The sequence below is a fragment of the Protopterus annectens genome, chromosome 1.part1 (genome assembly GCF_019279795.1).
Source record: "Protopterus annectens isolate FY-2018-M chromosome 1.part1, PAN1.0, whole genome shotgun sequence".
NCBI classification, from domain to species: Eukaryota; Metazoa; Chordata; order Ceratodontiformes; family Protopteridae; genus Protopterus; species Protopterus annectens.
The window spans coordinates 1,859,301,729-1,859,322,328 of NC_056726.1; the positions used below are offsets into that span (position 1 = coordinate 1,859,301,729).

At 38.1% G+C, this 20,600-nt stretch overlaps 1 protein-coding gene across 1 annotated transcript in view; it reads left to right on the plus strand.

Annotated features, from left to right (window-relative positions):
- The window catches only part of KCNK17 (potassium two pore domain channel subfamily K member 17), a 302,663-nt gene that overhangs the window by 102,748 nt on the left and 179,315 nt on the right, over positions 1-20,600 (plus strand). The gene's annotated exons all lie outside the window — the stretch shown is intronic.

A 20,600-nucleotide genomic window follows, 5' to 3' on the forward strand; every position in this document is an offset into this window, starting at 1 on the left:
AAATAAGTTTAATTATATTAAAGACCACCGAAATCACTTAAATGCAACATTATGTTATATAAAAGATACAGATTAAAAAAGAAAACAAACAGAGCCACCATAGGAGTCCTATTTTTAATGTATTATTGATTAAAGGAAAATAGCTTAACAAGAGGCATCTTTATAGTCATATCCAAGTTGCAATAACAAACCTATATGGAGCTGACATAAAAAGAAATAAAGCGCATTAGGCTAGTTTAAACTCAGTTTTACTCATGGTGATAATACTGGTCATTTCTAAGGGCAGTGAATGATAACAGAATGGTTATATTTACAAAGGTTTCTGTTCTTGAAATATAAGGACCATGAAGCTATATATTAATGAAATTATTCTAAAAATACATAACCAGACACATAAAGGCCACTATAATGTATTTATTCTATAAATCAAATTTGTGGGTCACATTTGGGTTGCATAACTAGTCTTATAAGGGCCCTAATGATTGTTAGCCTAGTATACACCCATGAATCTACTAACCTATGAATAAAAATGCAGAATCAAACACATGAGAACAGGAATCAAACATATATAATTACACATTCATCATTCATATTTACTGCTAAATCTGTGAGAGCAAGAAAAGCTAAACCATGGCACCACAATATGTAATGTATGACTGGGATAAGTTTATATTTTAATATAGTTTTGTTGTCAGGTATGCGTAAAAACATTATATTAATTATATTCATATTATGATCCCTTCTCATCCCTACACCACCTTATGCTTCTCCCATCTTGCTTGAGCGATGTGCCTCTCAACTCTCATTCTTGGAAATACTATAATTAGGTGGTGAAATCTTCTGCCAGTCATCATTATAGGACACAACACCATCTGGCCCTAAAAAAAAAAAACAAAAAAAAAACAGTGATTAGAGCTAAGGAACTACCGTATACTTTCCCAGCTAGTCACTTCTCATAAACTCATCTATTACCTAGACAAAAGTCCTAGTTTGAAAAATATTTTCCGTCTTTATAACCCAAGTAGACAGCTGAAATCAGCTGACAAAATGTTATTAACTGTTACAAAAGTTTACAACTCAGCTGGCAACTCTTTGGACTCCTCTTTCCAGGCAACATCAATAAATACCAACTCTTTTAAGGCACAGATAAGCGAATACTTAAAGATACCTGGCTCTTTACATACACACCTCCTGGATGATAAATGCCCTGTCCCTTACTTTCTACAATTCTTTCCAAGGACTACATGCTTAGTTATTGGTCCAAAACTGCCTTGTCTTCTACCTCTCTCTTCTTCCTTATACCCATCCTAAAATTCTTTTTCTTACTTCTAAATACCAATTCCCCATTTCCTCCTTTTCCCGCCTTCACCCAAGGTCATTCTCAAAAATATTTCATAGCTTTTTAAATGCTGCTGTTATTAATTAGTGACACTCTGTTTAAATGTTGCATATTTATTGATTACTTGTATATGTCTGTTTAGTATGTTCCTTAGATGATGTTTTTTTCCACAGTTTTCTCTCCAGAAAAAGTTTCATACCTTATAACATGATGATGCTGTTAACTAATGCTACTCTATTTAAACTGTGCATATTTGTTGATTACTTGTCGAGTAGCATTTGAAAGACATGCGTGAATGGGCACACCTTCGTTAAAAGTTGGGCATCGAGCTGGTGCCTCGGCACAGTAAAAATCTACTGCCAATCATTAGCAGACCGGAGTTCCACTGTGGCGACCCCTAACTGGGAAAAGCCAAAAGAAAAACAACAACAATTTGAATGCTTCTGTTTACTAAGCCTTGTATGTAATGTTGGATTTTTTTCTGGAGCTTTTTACCCTGGACCTCTGCTGAAAAGGGGTAACTTTTTTCCCAGTTGGACTATCCCAGTAAACAAATGCATTAAATAAATAAATAAAAGAAAAGAACTGTCTTCACATACATAAAAAAAAAAAAAAAAATCACATCATAATTTTAACATTGATTTAATAAATGCTGTATCTTTCATTACAACCATAATGGGAGAGGAAAGAATAATATGGATAAGCCCTTAGAGGTTTAAACATTTAAAAAAGAAAAACTTTATCACAGAGGATTATTATTAGTCCTCCAAACATTACCAACTTATTATGTGTTCAAGACATGGATGCTGGGAAATTCACCTTGAGAGTGAAGAGAGAAAGCCTAAGCTTGAGAGATCAATCTTGGCATCCATATCAAGAACACATAATAAGGTATGTCACTGGACAGTCACAGTCATAATTCTTTGTAGTGCATGAAGCTCTATCTGTTCCATGTACTTTCAGTTACAGGAAAAAGTGTATAAGAATAAAGTGTTTAATGGCTTTGAAAGCTGTGAAAGAGCATGACCACTCAGGCAGCAGGCAGAACCAATACCCCTACCCCCCACTGAGGAACTACTGGCTTTAGAATCTTTTAAAAGTGTGGCAGAGTGCAGTATCAAACAGTTTTTAAAGTTGTTTTAGCTTCAGTCACTATTGTGTGGTGACAAAGAGTGGATACTGTTAAGCTCTTTTACAAGAACAGAGACTAATAGTTCTTGAAGGTGCTTAACAAAACAAAAGTTTGCTAAGCACCTTTTTGACATCAGGAGAGTGCTTAACAAACTTCCATTTTTCAGTTTTGTGATGTAATCATAGCTCTCCATACTCTACATATTATTATTTGACTGTTGAAGTGTAAGTCATACACCACTTGGTAGATATATGTATCCACATAGACTGCCTGTTAATCTAATATTTGCTTCAGAAACAAACCCAGTTTCAGCTTCGATCCTATGCTAGGTGTATCAGGAACCTCTCTCAGCTGACAAGTGCCCACATCCATAATATATCGTTTGTGTACTATAATAATCCAATATGCATATGCACAGGGAATTGTCAAGTGGGAGTTCATAGTAATGATGTTGTAAGCAGTTAGCAGCATTATCCAAGTATGGCCTTTAAGTTTGTGGGATGCTATGTAGGACAGGACATTCAATAATACTAAATGTGGAATGATTTTGACACTGATAGCAATAGAGTGTGACAGAACTGCTTAGATTTATGCAAAGATTGTAATAGTAATTAATAGGTATAAAATGTATCTCTCATTGAATGTATATGATTTTGCACTAAGAAGCACAAGCTGACTCCAAGAAATAATTTAGCTCTATTAAAAATTAAAATAGCAGCTCGCACAGAGGACTAAGGCTCTGAACTGTTAATGAGATGCTCCCTCTGTCCAGCGTATGGGGCTTGACTCCTTCCACCTTCATATGCCTACTGTGTGATTCTGGGAAAGTCACAGGACTAGACAGCTCTCTTGGATCACCCCTGAAAAGGAATCATTTGTCCAGTGAGTGTACTTTATCTACACATAGATAAAAAAATGTTAAAAAAGTCTTGTTAATTATTTGCAAGTCAATGGTTCTATAGAAAAGAGCTGAAGCTGTCACTCATGGCAAATGCAAACAGTACTGTTCATCCAGACTGAGTCCAAATTTAACAGACTTTCTTAATTTGCCTAATTATAACAGTAATACAGTATAATACTGAGAACTACTTATTTTATTTCTCCTCGTAATCTACATCATACGAGGCAAGATTTAGCAGAAACGTTGTTTAATTTATTTTGACTGAAGATTTATATCAAATCCTGGCTATAAGATTTACAACTTGGAGTGCAGAATGTAATTTGTTGAAGTATATTGAAATGCTGAATGTGCATCCAACATGAAGAAGGAATCTGACAGTTTTCATGTAATGAGTTTGGGTCTATTAAATTTGTGTCGGTCATGAAACTGACCCAGCTCATTAAATATAGCGTTTCCATTGCAACAACAACAAAAAAAATCTAAGCTTGTTTCCTGCCTTTCCTGTATGTAGTCTAGTCCAGATACAGATTGGCTTTATCCAGGACTTTTTGTAAGCTTCTGAGTACCTGCCGCTTAGCTAGGGTTAAACTATTCCCTGTGCCATAAAGTCTGCTCTTCAAATTATCCCTTAGAACTAGCCAGTTTTTTAGTTTTAGCACTCAAATCTGTTTCTTTGAGCTTAGCACTTGTTCAGAACTCATTATAAGCACTAAATAAGTACAAATTACTACAGCACTCAACTTTCGTCACTTCTCTAGAGTAAAAAAGTTTTTAATACTTAATAAATAAGCACCTATCCAGGCATGTCTAAGGGTCAGCTCCCGGTATTTTCTCCTGTCTACCTGATGAATCTGGGCATCTTGGGGAAATACAGCAATTGCCTCATGTACACAGAGAACCCTCTCCTCCTACCACCCAACAGTACAACCTGTGAGAGATGCACTTATATAAACTCAAAGCACAAAAAATGATAACAAACTGAAAAAACTGCCAAAGGAACAATAAACTGCACACTACAAATTTAATAAAAATAAAAGCAAAATACAGGTAATGCGCTTTTTGTCAAGCTTAATAGCCAGACTTCATCAATCATGTAACCATTTTAAAAACCACTCATATAGTGAACAACACCCCTTCATTAATTAATTCCAATTAGATCTCACCAAGGCTTTCAACACCATCCCCCCTCTGGAATTATAGATAATCTCACTAAACTAGGTATAAATCCCTATGTCACAAAATGGGTTGCCAACTGGCTCACGGACTGAACCCACACTGTGAAAGTAGCAGACTCCAAATCCGACTTCAGACAAGTGACAAGTGGAGTACCACAGGGTTCAGTCCTGGGTCCTCTCCTGTTTGGTATCTACTTCTCTGAAGTACAGGCTAACACAGAAGGTCTTTGGTTAACAAAGTTTGCAGATGACTAAACTAGGAGCCATAATCAAAACTCCTAACGATGTGGACATACTACAAAAGGGCCTCACTGAGACAGATGCCTGGTGTCAAATCCATGGCCTGAAGCTCAATGCCAAAAAGTGTATTGTCATCCCCTTTGGTAAAAACTCTGTACCCATGAGCTACCACATAGCTGGTAGTCTACCTAACACCAAAAATGTGATGAGACCTTGGGACACAGGTGGACAGTAGTCTCTCCTTTGATAATCACATTTACCATTTTGTATTGTTGTTCTTTCTTGGAATAAAGGACATTGATTTACTTGTTCAGTTCGCATCAGTTTGGAGTTTATTCTTTAGTGTGCTATTCCACCAGGATTCCTCATTTTTGGTACTTGTTGCTGAATTTCATTTGGATTTACCTTGCAGTTTTTGTGGTTATTTCGACAGCGCAAGGTTACAAAAGAGCCGTGGCACTTATTGGATAGTTTGTGACTTTACGTTGAACATTAAAAAAAATGTCATCCAGGAATCTAGTGTTAAGACCAATCTTTTCCCTAAACTCCCCAGAAAAAATGAACTGATGTTCCCAATGGACCATCACCAGGTTAGCAAAACTTGCTCCACATGGTGAGCCCACTGCTACACCCACTTTTTGTAAGTAGATTTCTGTATTAAATAGTACAAAGTTATTTGTCAACACTATGTTCAACAGTTCCTCCATCAATCTAACCTCAAGTTCAGGGGCCATCTTATTCTCTCAAGTACCCACTCAATTCCTGTCGTCCATGGTATTGAAAAGTATAAGTCTACAACATCAGTTGTTAAAAAAATCACTTCTTTCCTAAACTGACATTCATTAATAGCAGCCAGAAAAGCCCATGAGTCTTTACAAATGTGTTGTTAGTTAGCAACATATTTCCTCAGAGTGCAGTCAATCAGCTTTGCTATAGCATAGGTGATGGATGATCTAGCCTCTACCAATGCCCTCATAGGGTGATTTAACAAGTTCTTATGTATCTTAGGTATATCAAACAATGAGGGAGTTTTTGGAGAGAGTGTGGAAAGGTAGTTAAATGTTCCAACATTTATAAATCTGTCAATAAACAGATTATTTAAGAATATCTTAATATGGTTATATGACACATGTAATTAATTTATACTCACTTTTACATATGTTTCACTTTCCAACACTACTCTCATCCTTTCATTGTAATCATCAATATCCATTGACACAAGCCCCCTCCCTTGTCTGTTTTTTTAACATCTTAATTGACAATGACTTAAATAACTGCAGTGCTTACCTTTCTTTACCTGAAACATTCCAGTCATGCATTTTTACTGAATGGTTCGTTAAAGCCCTGAAATCAAGCTCACATAAATGTTCAAATAAAAGAAGTAAAGGGTGCATAGGTGGATTATACATACTTAATACCCTTGTATTGTTATGTTGTTCTATTACTTTATTGACAAACATCACATTTAAGTTACGCTTGTGGGTATATAGTTTTAAATCCATTAAGGTTGAGGCCAAATTCAAATGAACTGATGGAACAAAAGTTCAATTAAAATAGGGCCTATATCAAAACTGGACAGGTTATAAATTTTAAAGTCCCCATCATTACTTATTAACACACTGCATTCGTTTCATTCTTTATTATTACTTTCATCCATTTCTCCAGCTGTTACCTTCTCTTTCTGTTGTTGTTGCTGTTGTTGTAGCCCTTGGCCGTCCCTCTCGTATTGTAAGGCCATTGATGGTTCTGTCCTTTGTTGTTGTAAAAAACTTGTTCATCATTGTACTGTTCCTTTTGTTGATGGACATTTTCCTGCTCATTAGAGTTGTTAAAATTGTTGTTTAAACTATTATTCATCATCAAATTTGAAGTACTAGCCTCCGGTGCTGCTTGCCCTTCTCCTGTGCTGTTACTCAGCCCTCCATTTGGTGACATCACTTCCTCATTCATGTTAGCTCTGTTACTATTGCGCGTACATGTGTGTGTATCCCTTTGACCAACTGGGGCACAATTTTGCGAAGAAGGTGGAACTGGATATGCGGACCCATTTTTGTAGTCCCTAAGGTCCTTATTCAGTTTTTTTTACTTTGTTTTCCAAGCATTTCTCAATCTGTTGATCTATAGAGGAGAAAATCCTCTTAAAATCATATTGGTATCTACAAAAGTCACCATCCGATTTAATTACTCTGTCCAACTCAGTAGTTTCGGATGCTAAACTGTCAATTGTAAGCAAAGAGTGCTTATTAAATAACTGAATTAATTTCATATGGAAGGCAGATCCAGCCTCCAGTTCTGTCGGGTTTTGCCATAACCGGAGACCTTTGGGTACCACTCCTTCCTTCCTACATTCGATAAAATAGTTAACTTCCAGTTGTAGTTTCTTCAATTTTAAACAGCTTGTAATCCAAAGTCTTCAAATTGGCTGTCATTGGAACACTTCCTCCAGCCGGTCATCCAGTATTCACGTTCTCTGTGCTCGGTTTGAGAAACAGCTGGTCCCTTAACCAGTCTGCAAAGTCTGGAAGACCAATAAGCCCCAAGGAAGTCCCTCCAGCCAGCAAACCTTCTTGTGACAAAATCCGAAGGGCAGGTGTCACCCCTTGAATGTTCTCCTGTTGGTTCACTCTCGGTAGATGAGTAACATTTGAATTGTTTGAAATAATGGAATTATCTACCCCAGAAATTGCACAATTAGTGGAATTGACTGTATTCACTGCTTGTTGGGGAATCGGTTGAGTTAAGCTGCCCACTTGAGCTGACAAATCCTCCAGCCGATGTGCCATCACTTCTAATAAGGCATTCAGATTGCCTACTTCTGTTCTGGATGACAGGGGTAGTTGAGGCTGTGATAATAGTTAAATAGAGTTGTTTAATATTCCACCGGCTGCCATGACTGACAAAATGAACTCAAAGCACAAAAAAACGATAACAAACTGAAAAAAAAAAACTACCAAAGGAACGATAAGGTGCACACTACAAATTTAATAAAAATAAAAGCAACATACTGGTAAAGAGCTTTTTGTCCAGCTTAATAGCCCGACTTCATCAGACAAGTAACCATTTTAAAAACCACTCATATAGTGAACATCACCCCTTCATTAATTAATTCCACCCAATAACAACCCAACCAGTCCCCCTTGGCTCTCCCTTGTGCAAAGTATGCTTTAAACAGATAAATGATATAATGTGCTACATAAATATTCAACAGTTATTACAATATTCTCCATAACATATAAAAGAGCACATCTAAAACAAATGATAAAATAACTTGAAAATCATGCATAAAAAGGGGGATAAGTATATATGATGCTAAATCTATCTAGTTAAACTTCCCAGTTTTAAAATACAAGTGATAGATGTCACTTCATTTAAACCTAGTGGTCTACTTGAATTTAAATGGAGCTGCCACAATAACTCACATTTTTCTAATAGTAACTGGAAGGGACCCCCCCCCCCTCATATCAGGTACCACTTGTTCTACAGACCTAAACAGAAAGCTATGATTAGGGAATCTATTACAATGTCTCGCTAGGGCATTCTCTAATTCCCCTTTCTCTTCACCCAAGAATGGACTAGACAGTCAAGAGGAGAGAGTTAACACTTGCACCACACCACACTCATCACATAGTCCCTCAAAACCTACAGCACCAAAATGCATAGAAACACAAAACACACACCTATATTCATGCAGGCTCTCAATAAAAATCTGCCCAAACAACAGGGATCTCCAAAGCAAAAATGCAAGCAACCTCCACCCCCCAACACAACCCAAATAACACATAGCTCAAAGACTCAGTGTGCCACTCAACCACAGCCCATAAGGCATAACAATGTACCCGACACTCTAGTCATAGGTGACTCTATAGTCAGGCACACTGATGTTCCACTCACCAGGCTAAACAAGGAGAAAGTTACTGTCAGCTGCCTGTCAGGTATCAGGATCCACCACATAAAGCACACACTAAGATCACTCCACAACAAGTACAAATATGACTCTGTCATTGTTTATGTTGGTGTGAATGACCTGAGATGTACCTCCCTGGACTACATGAAAAGAGACATGAAGGAGCTGTCTGATCTTGTAGCCCAGTCAGGTATGACCCTAGCCATCACCCAGAATGACACTACAGTACAAGGACAAAATGATTGACTTCAACAGTTGGCTAAGCTACTGGTGTCATTCTATGGGGATCCAGTATCTGTCTGCCTGGGATGACATGATCAACAGACCATGATGCTTTGCTAGAGATGGCCTGCACCTGTCGCCCTTGGGATTCCGGATACTGGCTAAGGCTCTAGCCACCCCTATAGTGCCTTTTTTAGGCAAGATTCAAATGACAAACTCACCACTGTAACAGGTACAAGCAAGCAAAATCTGAGGGCAGTGCTACTCAATGCTAGAAATCTAAACCTCAAAATGCACTCACTCAAGACACTCCTTAAAATGGAGAACATCGACATCTGTGCAGTGACAGAGACCTGGTTCAAGGCTCCAGAGAGCACCCCTCCATTACCAGGCTATAATTCATACCATGCATTTCGGCTACCTAACCTGGACTGAAACACTAAAGATGGAGGCATGTCCATATTTGTTAAGGATATCCATACCTCCAGGCTAGTTGCTCAGCATAATGCATCCGAGATTATCCAAGTGCAACTAACTCTGGTCAGGACCGCAATACAAATTGTAGCTTGCTAGAGATCCCCCACCATGCCCCAGGATTCCCACTCCTCATTTCTTGATACACTGGAAAATATTAGGTTACAACCTAGCACTCTAATAATGGGTGATTTCAACTACTCCACCATTAACTGTGAAATCTACTCATGTACCAACTCTTTTGCTTAACATTTTCTGCAATTCATAAATTCCAACGCTTTGTATCAACTTATCCACTCCCTCACCAGGGGCAGCAATATCCTAGATCTGGTCATTACCAACATAGGCAACTGGTGTTCCACACCAGAGGTCAATTCCTCATTGGTCAGATCTGACCACAAGCTAATCACCCTAGACATCCACATCCCTCCCCCACCTCCCCATTATGGAAACCACTGTAAAAAATTATTCCAAAGCCAACTTTACACTTCCTAAGACAGAAGTGGCAAACTTCACAACACCCATGAAGACGGACTATAGAGGTATGACTGCTGATTCCTGCACAAATGCACTTTATAAGCACTTACACAAGTGCATGGATCATGCAATCCCTAACAGAACCAAGATGCTATCCTCCAAAAAAAGGAAGCCAATCTGGTGGTCCCCTACCATAAACAAACTCTACAATAGGAGAAAGAAACGGTTGCAAAAAAGAGTAAAATCCCATGATTGGAGGAACTCCCTGGTCAGCTTTAGTAAAAAACTGAGATCCCTCATAAAATCCTCCAAAACTAGTTATGAAAACAAAATTGCCACTGATTCTAAAGACAACCACAAAGCATTCTATAGCTATCTCAGGAATATCAATGGCAACACTCAGATCTGCTCTGAGTTACAGCACAATGGCATTAAATATACAGAACCAACTGATAGTGCCAACATCCTGGCAGATTGGTTCAGTGCTAACTTTACCCCCCTCTCACCCCCTAAAGGGCCCATCTCTATACCGGAAGAATGCAAAGTTCCTGTAATCACGGCTGCACAGGTAAAAACCACACTCTCCAAAGCCAAGAACACAGTATCCATGGGACTTGACAACATCCCAGTCTGCGTTCTACATGAATTACAGAATGAACTGGTACCCCAATCTAAGTACCGTGTTCAATCATCGCCTCACCTCAGGCTTTGTGCCCAATGAATGGTGCACAGCAATGGCTATCCCACTCAACAAAGGGGGAGCCACGACGGACCCCTGGAACTATCGTCCCATTAGCCTGATGAGCCTGGTCTGCAAGGCTATGGAATGTATCATCATGGAACTTATAAACAATGACATTGGTAATCTCTGGACCCCCCTCCCCCCAGTTTGGGTTTGTAAGAGGCAGACCATGTCTCCTAAACCTGATAAACTTCTTTGAAGTGGTCACCAAAGCCGTATGTGTCCAATGTCTTTTCAGCATTATGGCATAAGAGCTTTAAGTGTATGTGTAATTTACCAGTGAAGCCTTATAAACATATAACAATTTTAGCGTCATTCTTAGTTTGCTTAGATGAGATAAAAATTGTTTTGTTTTTATGCTTACAGATGTGACACAAGAACTGCTATTAAAACTGGAAGTTATATATCTGTTCTAGTGTTTATCTTTTATAATATTTATAATATTTATTGTTTCATTATAGCTTTGCAGAAACCAGTGAATTCTTGATGAATCAAACAAGACATGGGAAATTTAAGTCACTATGCAAGGACTAACATAAGATGTGCTGTGTCAGTACTGAACAAAAGAACCATTCTGTAGTGAGAGTCTAAAATTGATCCTGCATTTAGAAACTTGCCATTTCATTGTTGGAGCAGTTAGAAAAGCTTTTATCACGGTCGTGCAATTAGACAAGCAGAATCACACCCTATTCCCCTCAGAATCACTATTCATTACTACACTCATTTAAAAAGTCTTTCATTTGGATAAGTATAAACCTTAAATTGCATGTTTAGTATTAAACAATATTATGGTTTCTTGAATGCTCTTAATTTGTCTGATATCACTCTTTATCTCTCCTGGTAACACCCTGGTCTGTGCGTATAGACCTTTTTCCTGCCTGTCTAGCAACCTGCACTTGCTTTATTCACCAATCAGCTAAAATCCCATGTGCAACAAAAGTGTGAATACATTGCATCTGCAGCCTTAGCACCTTTTTTGGCACTCTTTTTGTTCTTTTACCTACGCCATTGACCTCTTCCCATTTATTTCCTTACATTCTGGTATTACCCAGAGCAATACTCAGTCTTATGTAAACATTCTCTCAAGTTTGCTGTTTGTTCTGCTTATCGTATAGTTATTGTAGTTTCTGTTTTATAAGTTATGCTACATATAATGCTAAACTCCAGCAATAAATTGGTGAGAAATGCCAGATGTTCTAGCAAGCTTTAAAAGGGACAGAAATACCAGAGATCAGACTGCCAACAACCACTAGATAACACAAAAAGTGAGGGAGTTCCTGAAAAAATATTTACTTCTGCTTTATAGACTACTGGAAAGCCTTTGAATATGAACCATTACAAACTTTGCAAATTCTTACAGAAATGGGGATACAAGTTTCCGTTATCTGCCCTCTGAGGATTATCTATTCTGAATAAGAAGCAACAGTTAGTCCTGAATATAGAATAACTGGGTATTTAAAATTTGGAATTGAGTGTGACAAGGCTGTATATAGTCACCCTACTTATTAAATTTATGTATGGAATATATCAGGCAAAATGCTGGGTTAGTCAAATGATGCTGGGATCAAAACTGCAAAGAGAAATATTAACAGCCTCAGATAAGCAGATGATACCACTATAATGTCTGAAAGAGAGAAAAGGTTGAAAAGTCCATTGATGAAGGTGCAAGTAGAAAGCATAATGTCTGTCTTGCTGTTCTACAAAAATAAATAAATAAATAAGTAAATAAACTGATGTTATCTTTTCCTATCAATTCTTTGTGACTCTTTATCTGTCTCAACTCCTGACTCACCATCTGGATTCTGTTCTTTCATTTCCTTGTAGCTAATGTGTTTTAGCTACAGTTATTATCACAATCAGGAGCTGTTGTTTATATAATTGTAGTAATCTGCTGCTGCACTCATAGGAAATATAGCACCATTTCAGTGCTGTAGTTCCTGCATAAATCCCTTCTTCATCACCAGTTCCCAGGCATTGCACCAGCTTCATAGTTTCACAGCTTCAGGTATCTTGAATAGACCTGTGGACCATTAAAACATAGACCAGGGCTTGTTCTGAGAAAGCTAGCTCTTCTTCCGTAAGATCTAATGCCCTTTTAAACAGAAACAGATTTAGTGAGTCAGAGCACCTTATGGATATAAGAAGTTTGCCTGACCTGACTGCCACATTATTGAGATGTATTGCCTTCTTTTAAAATTGCCAAACCTACCGATTTTAAATAAAAGATTATTGTTATGTAGAGAAATTGTATTGACAGTGATGTTTAAATTAAGTAGTGTTCTCAGTACCTCACCATGAAGTCTCTACAATGCAAGATGTAAACGACTTCTCATGTAGTGATAAGTTACTTGAATATAAACATAACAATTTCAGTCTTTAAGGCTAAGATATATCCCTGCAAGCTGATATTTGATTATTATACCTCCTTTGTACACTTTGCACAGATAATATGTTATCTTTGATGCATAAACAGAATAAGGAACTGTATTTCAATATACATCTGACAATGATACCATACGACTTTGTGACTGAGGTGATCTAAATGATATGTTTCTAAATAGTACCGTTGATTCTTATTGCTCATTTCTTAATCATTTCTCCATTTTGTTTGAAATCTAATTTATTGATAAGTAGTGTACAAAAGTATTTGAAAATGCTAGCTGTACACATATAAATAGAATTAAGCACAACTGAAAACTAGGTACAAGGGCCCAAAGTACATGACTTTGCACTTATCAGGATTAAATACACATTATGCATCTCCGCTTAGCTAGGGTTAAAGTATTCCCGGTGCCATAAAGTCTGCTCTTCAAAATTTCCCTTACAACTAGCCAGTTTTTTAGTTTTAGCACTCAAATTTGTTTCTTTGAGCTCAGTACTTGTTTAGAACTCGTAAGTACTAAATAAGCTACAAATTACTACAGCGCTCAACTTTCGTCACTTGTCTAGAGTAAAACAGTTTTTAGTACTTAATAAATAAGCACCTATCCAGGCATGTCTAAGGGTCAGCTCCCGGTGTTGGGGTCAGCTCCCGGTGTTTTCTCCTGTCTACCTGATGAATCTGGACATCTTGGGGCAATGCAGCAATTGTCTCATGTACACAGACAACCCTCTCTTCCTACCACCCAACACTACAACCTGTGAGAGATGCACTTATATAGCTAAATTAGTATAAGGACAAAATGCCCCCACATACATACTGTGACTGCCACCCACCAACCTCATCTTAACAGTTTCTCAAATATCTCCCCACACATCTTTCTCTATACCTTATTACTCTCCTGCTAAACTACTATACACCCCACGAGGTAAACCTTGCCTTATACTTCTTATTAGACCTCTTCAAAAAAAATTAGTACACTAATTTCTTATCTCATCTCAGCACTGCTTCAGTGTGGATATCCACCCCAATCCAAGTCCAAATACTTACCAAGACCTCCGATCATGTCCAAGAAACATAAATATTATTATGTCCCTTAACATTAGAAACATATGCAGTAAAATATCACCCTTTCACGCTTGGATAGACCAGCACAAACCAGACATTCTAGCCCTAATCGAAACCTGGCCAAACCTGACCATAAAATACTCTGAAGTGATACCACCTCACTATAGCATAACTAGACCTGACAGAAACCACAGGAAAGCAGGAGGAGTAGCTCTACTCTATCACCACACAGTTAACATAACTCCATATAATGACAACATGTCGACTTTCCCCAACACTGAAATGCTCATATCCTTTATAAACTTTAACAATACTAAACAAATCTGCATCATTGTTCTCTACATTCCTCCAGGACAAAATATTCCCCTATTAGAGGATATTCTATCCTGGACCTCCAAAACCATCAAGAAGGACACTATTATTCTAGGTGACATTAATATTGATTGGCAGTCCATCTCATCAGAATTACCATCAAACAGTATCAACCTCTATGGTTACTCTCAACTAATTAACTCCCCTACTAGATAGAGAAAGGACTACACTCAACAATCTACCTTAAACTGAATTCTGGCCTCACTTCCAACTAACTTCAACTTTAGAGGCACTCTGCCAAACTCCCTCAGTGACCACCTACCAGCATTTACCATTAGAACCAATGCACACCTACCAAGAAAGCTTACACTAAATATCTGTTCGCAACCTTACCAATTTTACCCAAGGCAAATTCAATAAATTTCTTCTCAAAAATAAACTGGTTACCACTAAAACATCCCCTACTAGATGAAATGTAGCATGTAGTACATAAAATAAAAAAAATCCCCCTACTCCAGGCACCTGTATATCAGCCTTATATGTATTCTGTCTGTTTTACTAGTGTGTATAATCTTGAACAAACCGAATAATCCACCTTTATCTATCTTACCTTTCCTACTCTTCTCTAAGACAAATGTCTATCCCTTAACCTTGATCATCTGCTTCTAAAACTACTGTTTTACTAAACTCTGTATCCATGACCTTTTCATGAAGCTTCTGCAATGATAACCTAAAGCTAAATGTATATTAATGTTTTAATTGATGTGTTTTTTGATCTTCTGTCCTTATTGTCTGTTTCATTTATTCATTTATTCTTTGTAATATTGTTATTTAGCATAGTTTGGAGCTTGTCTCCCCGAGCCTCGGGCCTCTACTGAAAATGGACATGTATCCAGCTAGACTAGTCCGGTCAACAAATGTAAAATAAAATAAAATAAATAAAATAAAAAAGTGAAGTAGTGCACTACTTTAACACCAGCTTTCTAAAAATACATGAAACCTTAACTTCAGTCTGCACTAAAAGAATAAAAAGAAACGTCTCACCCTTGGCTAACCAAGGCTTGTAAACATCTAATGACAAGAGGGATGAAGTCTGGGGTTTCTGGAAGCATAGCAAAAATAATGTAGATCTAATACACTTCAAACAATTGTGGATCAAGTAAAGAAACAGGTTGTGAAAAACAAACAATCCTACTACACCCACCTACAAAAAAAAAAAAACTAACCGTAAAAAATTCTGGTCATCTGTATCAACCTAACTCAACCCTGGCACTATAAAGACCCCTGCCCTTCACTAAATGCTCCTCCATCCCAAGTGGCAAAAAATGTTAACAGCCACTTCATACAATCCATAGCCAAGCTGATCTCTAATAACCCCAACCCCACCCCCCTTCATTCTCAACTAACCCTAATTTTATACATACTGTTAGCTCTGTGAAAATTCTACAACATTCTCCTTACGACTAATACACACAAGCCTCATAAAACAAACTTCTCCTGAAAGTAAAACCCTGGTCTACATCCACTGACAACCTCCCCCATTACCTTAAACTAGCTGCCAACTCCATAGCTTACCCAATCAGCATCTTGCTCAATAGATCTATTTCAGAATGTACAGTACTAAATGTGGAAAATGCCCTATATCATCCCTATCCACAATGGTGGAAAATCTACAGAACTGGTTAACTTTCAGCCTATAGCCATTCAATCTCCCATCTCAAAAATATTAGAAAAATGTATACACCATCAGTTAATGAAATACTTGCTACAAAACAACCTTCTTACACATACCCAACATGGTTTCTGCCCAGGCCATAGCACATTCACAGCCTTCTTATCCTTTACCAAAACTAATAACAGAGCTAGAGATACAGGCTATTTGGTATCTGCCACATCTCTCAACCTTTCTAAGGCATTCAACAGTGTCTCTCATTCCTTACTCTTGCCCAAGCTGTCTGACTTTGGCCTTACCCCTCCCACATTACAATGGTTCCACAGTTACCTGCATGAGTGAAAACAAGCAGCAAAATGGATAAATGAAATCTCTCCCTTTTTTACACAACCCCAGTGGAGTCCCACAAGGATCTATACTTGTTCCCCTGCTCTTCAATATTTTACAAGCAACCTGCACACTGCTTCATCCACTGGAACACTCATACAGTATGCAGATGACTCCACTATTACCTACACCTCTCCCAGACTACCCCAGCTTCTCGCAATCACACAACAAGCATTCTCAGCATTTGAATCTTAGTGCACTAAATACCAATTATTCTTAAACACAAAGAAAACTAAACTCCTTCTCTTCCTACCAAAACATCACTCCACAGACAGACTAATTCAAAATACTCACAGTTGATAATACTATTCTCAAAATAGTCCATCACACCAAACTGCTACGTGTAACGATAAACAATCAGTTAAAGTTTGATCTCCATGTCCAACAAAACATAAAAAGAAAAACACCAGAAACTCAGCATCCTATATAGAAACAAACACTTGACCTCACTAACCAAGATCACCCTAGCAAAAACCTTCCTACTACCCTCCCTCCCTTCTGTATGGTGCCACTATATTCTCTAACCTACAGACTTCCATTAGATCCAAAATGGAATAGTGCTACAACAAAATAGCAAAGTTTGCCACAAACTTCAAAACCAGCACTCACCATTGTATTCCACTGCAAATACTAGATTGGCTAGAATTCCCCAACCTGCTCCTCTATATCCAACTCACGACACTACATAACATAATCAATAAGCCCCTAGCTGCTCTGCCCTGAACACCATAATCAAACCTTACAACCCCAGCAGAACCCTCAGGTCCAAAGATAAGGAGCTTCTTACTATCTCCAAAGCTTCTAAAATACCTGGACAAAACCTATGCTGTCACAGTGTACCTAAAGCAGGAACTCACTCCCACTATTGACCAGAAATATTCAACTAGTAGCTTTCAAAATATCCCTAAAGCAACATCTTAACAGCACTTGGCTGTGCTCATGCTCTAATCCTGGCTAATCTCTCATACACTTTCTCCCTCACACTCTCCCTCCCTCTCTATGTCTATATGCATCTACCTTCCAAAATCTCTCTATTACATTTCTCTCATCTAAACTAACACTACCTAAGAATAACTAATAGTCCCCTAATATTACTCACATCTAACATTCCAACATTCCTATAACCATGCTCATCGTCATATCATTATAATGCAACTACCCTAAACACCACATTAAAACAGGGTACAACTATTTTAACTACTGACTATCTCACAAAGATCTTTGTTTGAGTATCTAAAGACCAGATTGTGTTGCATGCAAAAATGCTTGTTTTCCTCTGCCGATGTTTTAAATACTTGTCAACAACTGCAACTACTTACTATAGCATAGAAAGCAATCCTTCATCAGATTGTATCAATTACCAAAGGCCAAGTTGTATTACAGATATTATCTCCATATATTTCTGATTTCCTCTGATAATGTCCAGTATGTGTCTCTTCTCATGAAATTGTAAATGGTACTTATGATTATTGATTGTATTGTTGGAGCTTTTCTCCCTGGGCTTCCACTGAAAATGGGCTTTTCCAACTCAGACAGTCTCTCCCAGTAAACAAATGTCAAATAAAAAAATAAATAAGAGTAGATTGGTTGTATTAGGTTTTTCCTTTACATTACTTATACAAGTTTTTGTGTGGCATTCTCAGAGTGCAGCGATAACATCTGGTCACTTGTTTGGCTCTATGCTTCCAACACTTTTATTTTTTTTACAAAACAAGAAAAGTGCTTCATATCCATCATATTTATTTATTTTGTTTTTATTTTACATTTGTCAACCAGGAAAGTCCATCTGGACATGTGTCCTTTTTCAGTGGAGGCCTGGGGAGAAAAGCTCCAAGATACATACATACAAGATACATACATTACAATGTAGACAGTACAGTGTATAGTTTCAAACACATGAGTAAAAACATCAGGATATACATTTGAAATACATAAAACACATTTGATGCATTTGTAATACATAAAAGCATTTTTAGTTTTTAAGTCATCAATAGTTATACAGAAGATTGAGTTGGTAGTTTTTGTAACTCTGTTACAACAGATATGATTAGTATGAGTGAACAAAACATCGTGAGGAGTTGTACTTGTGTTCATAACAAGAAGTTTTCAAGTAAGGAAGCGTAGATAAGATGAAACAGGGTGATGCAGTGGTGCAGCGGTTAACATTGTTGCCTCACAGGAAGAGGTTCTCCGGTTCGATTCTCGGCTGGGGTGCCTTCTGTGTGGAGTTTGCATGTTCTCCCTGCACTTGCGTGGGTTTCCTCTGGGTGGTCCGGTTTCCTCCCACATTCTAAAGACGTGCATCGGGAGCATTTCTCCCCGGGCCTCTGTTGAAAACAGGCTCTGTGGAGCCTAGTTGGACTTTCCTGGTCAACAAATGTAAAATAAATAAACATAAGTAGAAGATCAAAAGGAAGTTTGATGTAAGCATCAATGTTAAGAGGTGAGGTCAGTAAGGAGGATGGTAAGGGCCTTAACCTGGGCTGTGGCAGGTGCATAGCCAGGAGTTTGTGATGTGGGTTTTTAATAGTTTTTTAAACTGTTTAGGTGAGGAGGAATTAATAAGTGGGTGAAGTAGACTTTTCAGAGTTTGGAAATATAGTAGTAGAATAGGGCTTCACCTGCTTAATTGTTTACTTTGGTGACTTGGAGGAGAAGATTGCTGTTTGAACAGAGGGATTTGGATGCAAGGTATGGCTGGACTAGGTTTTTAAGGGATGTTTTTTTTTCCTGGTTGGTGGAGGAGTTTGTGTGTTAAGGTTAGTTGATTAAATTGAAGTAAGAGAGGGAGTTCTAGCCGGTTCAATTGCTTGACAGATTGACAGTGATGGGATTTATATGAGGCATTTGTTGCAAATTTGGAGATTTTGTTGTAGTAGGTATTTAGCTTGGCGATGTCAGTTTTACGGAGGTTTGTTAGGCTAAGGGATGCGTATAGAAGTGTAGCTAGCAGGTGTGTTTTAACAATTGTAGATTTTGTGTTTGTAGTTAGATATTGTTTATTTCTATAAAGGAAGCCAAGTTTTCTGTGTACTTTTTTGATGGATTGGTCTATGTGGAGATCAAATTTCAAGTTATCGTTGATAGTAACACCTAGAAGTTTGGTATGGTGGGTGGTAGTAATTATGGTTTTGTTCTTAGAGAAGATCTGAAAGTTTGTGGGGGGGGGGGTAGAAAAGTATAAGTTTAGTTTTATTGGGATTTAATAAAAACTGGGAGTTTGTTAGCCATGTTTCTTCAGATAGGAAGGTGTCCTGGGTGACAAATTGCAGGTCATTAAGGGAGGAAGCAGAACAGATCCGAGTGGAGTCATCAGCATACTGTATAATCTTGACTTGGGGGGGGGGGTGGCAGAGTGGAGGTGATTAGTGAATAGGGAGAAAAGAAGAAGTCCAAGGATGGAGCCTTGGGGTACCCCTAAGGTGACCGGTAGGAGGGATGAGAGGAACACTTGCCAAAGGACAGTTTGTTGTCGATTTGTTAAATAGCTTTGGAAACATGCTATAGCTGTGTTGCAGAGGTTGTGGGAGGAGAGGACATTTATGAGTTTGGGGTGACCAGGAATATTGCTGATACAATCTGAGAGTTGTTTCTGAGGTGATTAATAGTATTTGTGAAGGATAGAAGGGCTGTTGATGTGCTATGGGCAGGGAAAGCAATGTTGTGTGTGTGACAGGGTGTTGTCTGATAATAGGTAAGCCATATGTTGTGAGTGAATGACTCTTTCCAGGATTTTAGACAGAGGGGAGAGGATAACAATGGGGTGATAATTAGTTAGTTCACAGGAGCTACCTCCTTTGTGCAGGGGTATGATGTGTGATATTTCCAGACAGTGGGAAAATATGACTCAGTGATGGATCTATTGATAAGTATAAGATGTCTTGTGAGGTACATACCAAAAGGGGCGTTGTACTCTATAATGGGTCTAATGAGTGATGAGTAGAGAAGAACAACGGGAACTTATGGAACTGCAACCAGGCCTTGCCTCTGTCTTTGAGTACTGCTCTAGTACCTTTGGTTAACCAGGGTACATAGTTGGAGTTTACATGGATATTTCTAGTTGGAGTGTGGGTTTTAATAATTTCAAGGAAGGTGCTATTGAAGGGTAGTGCTGCCTCATTTAATGGCAGTTGTTTGAGATGTTCCCAGTTACAGTTTTCCAGACCAGAGATGAA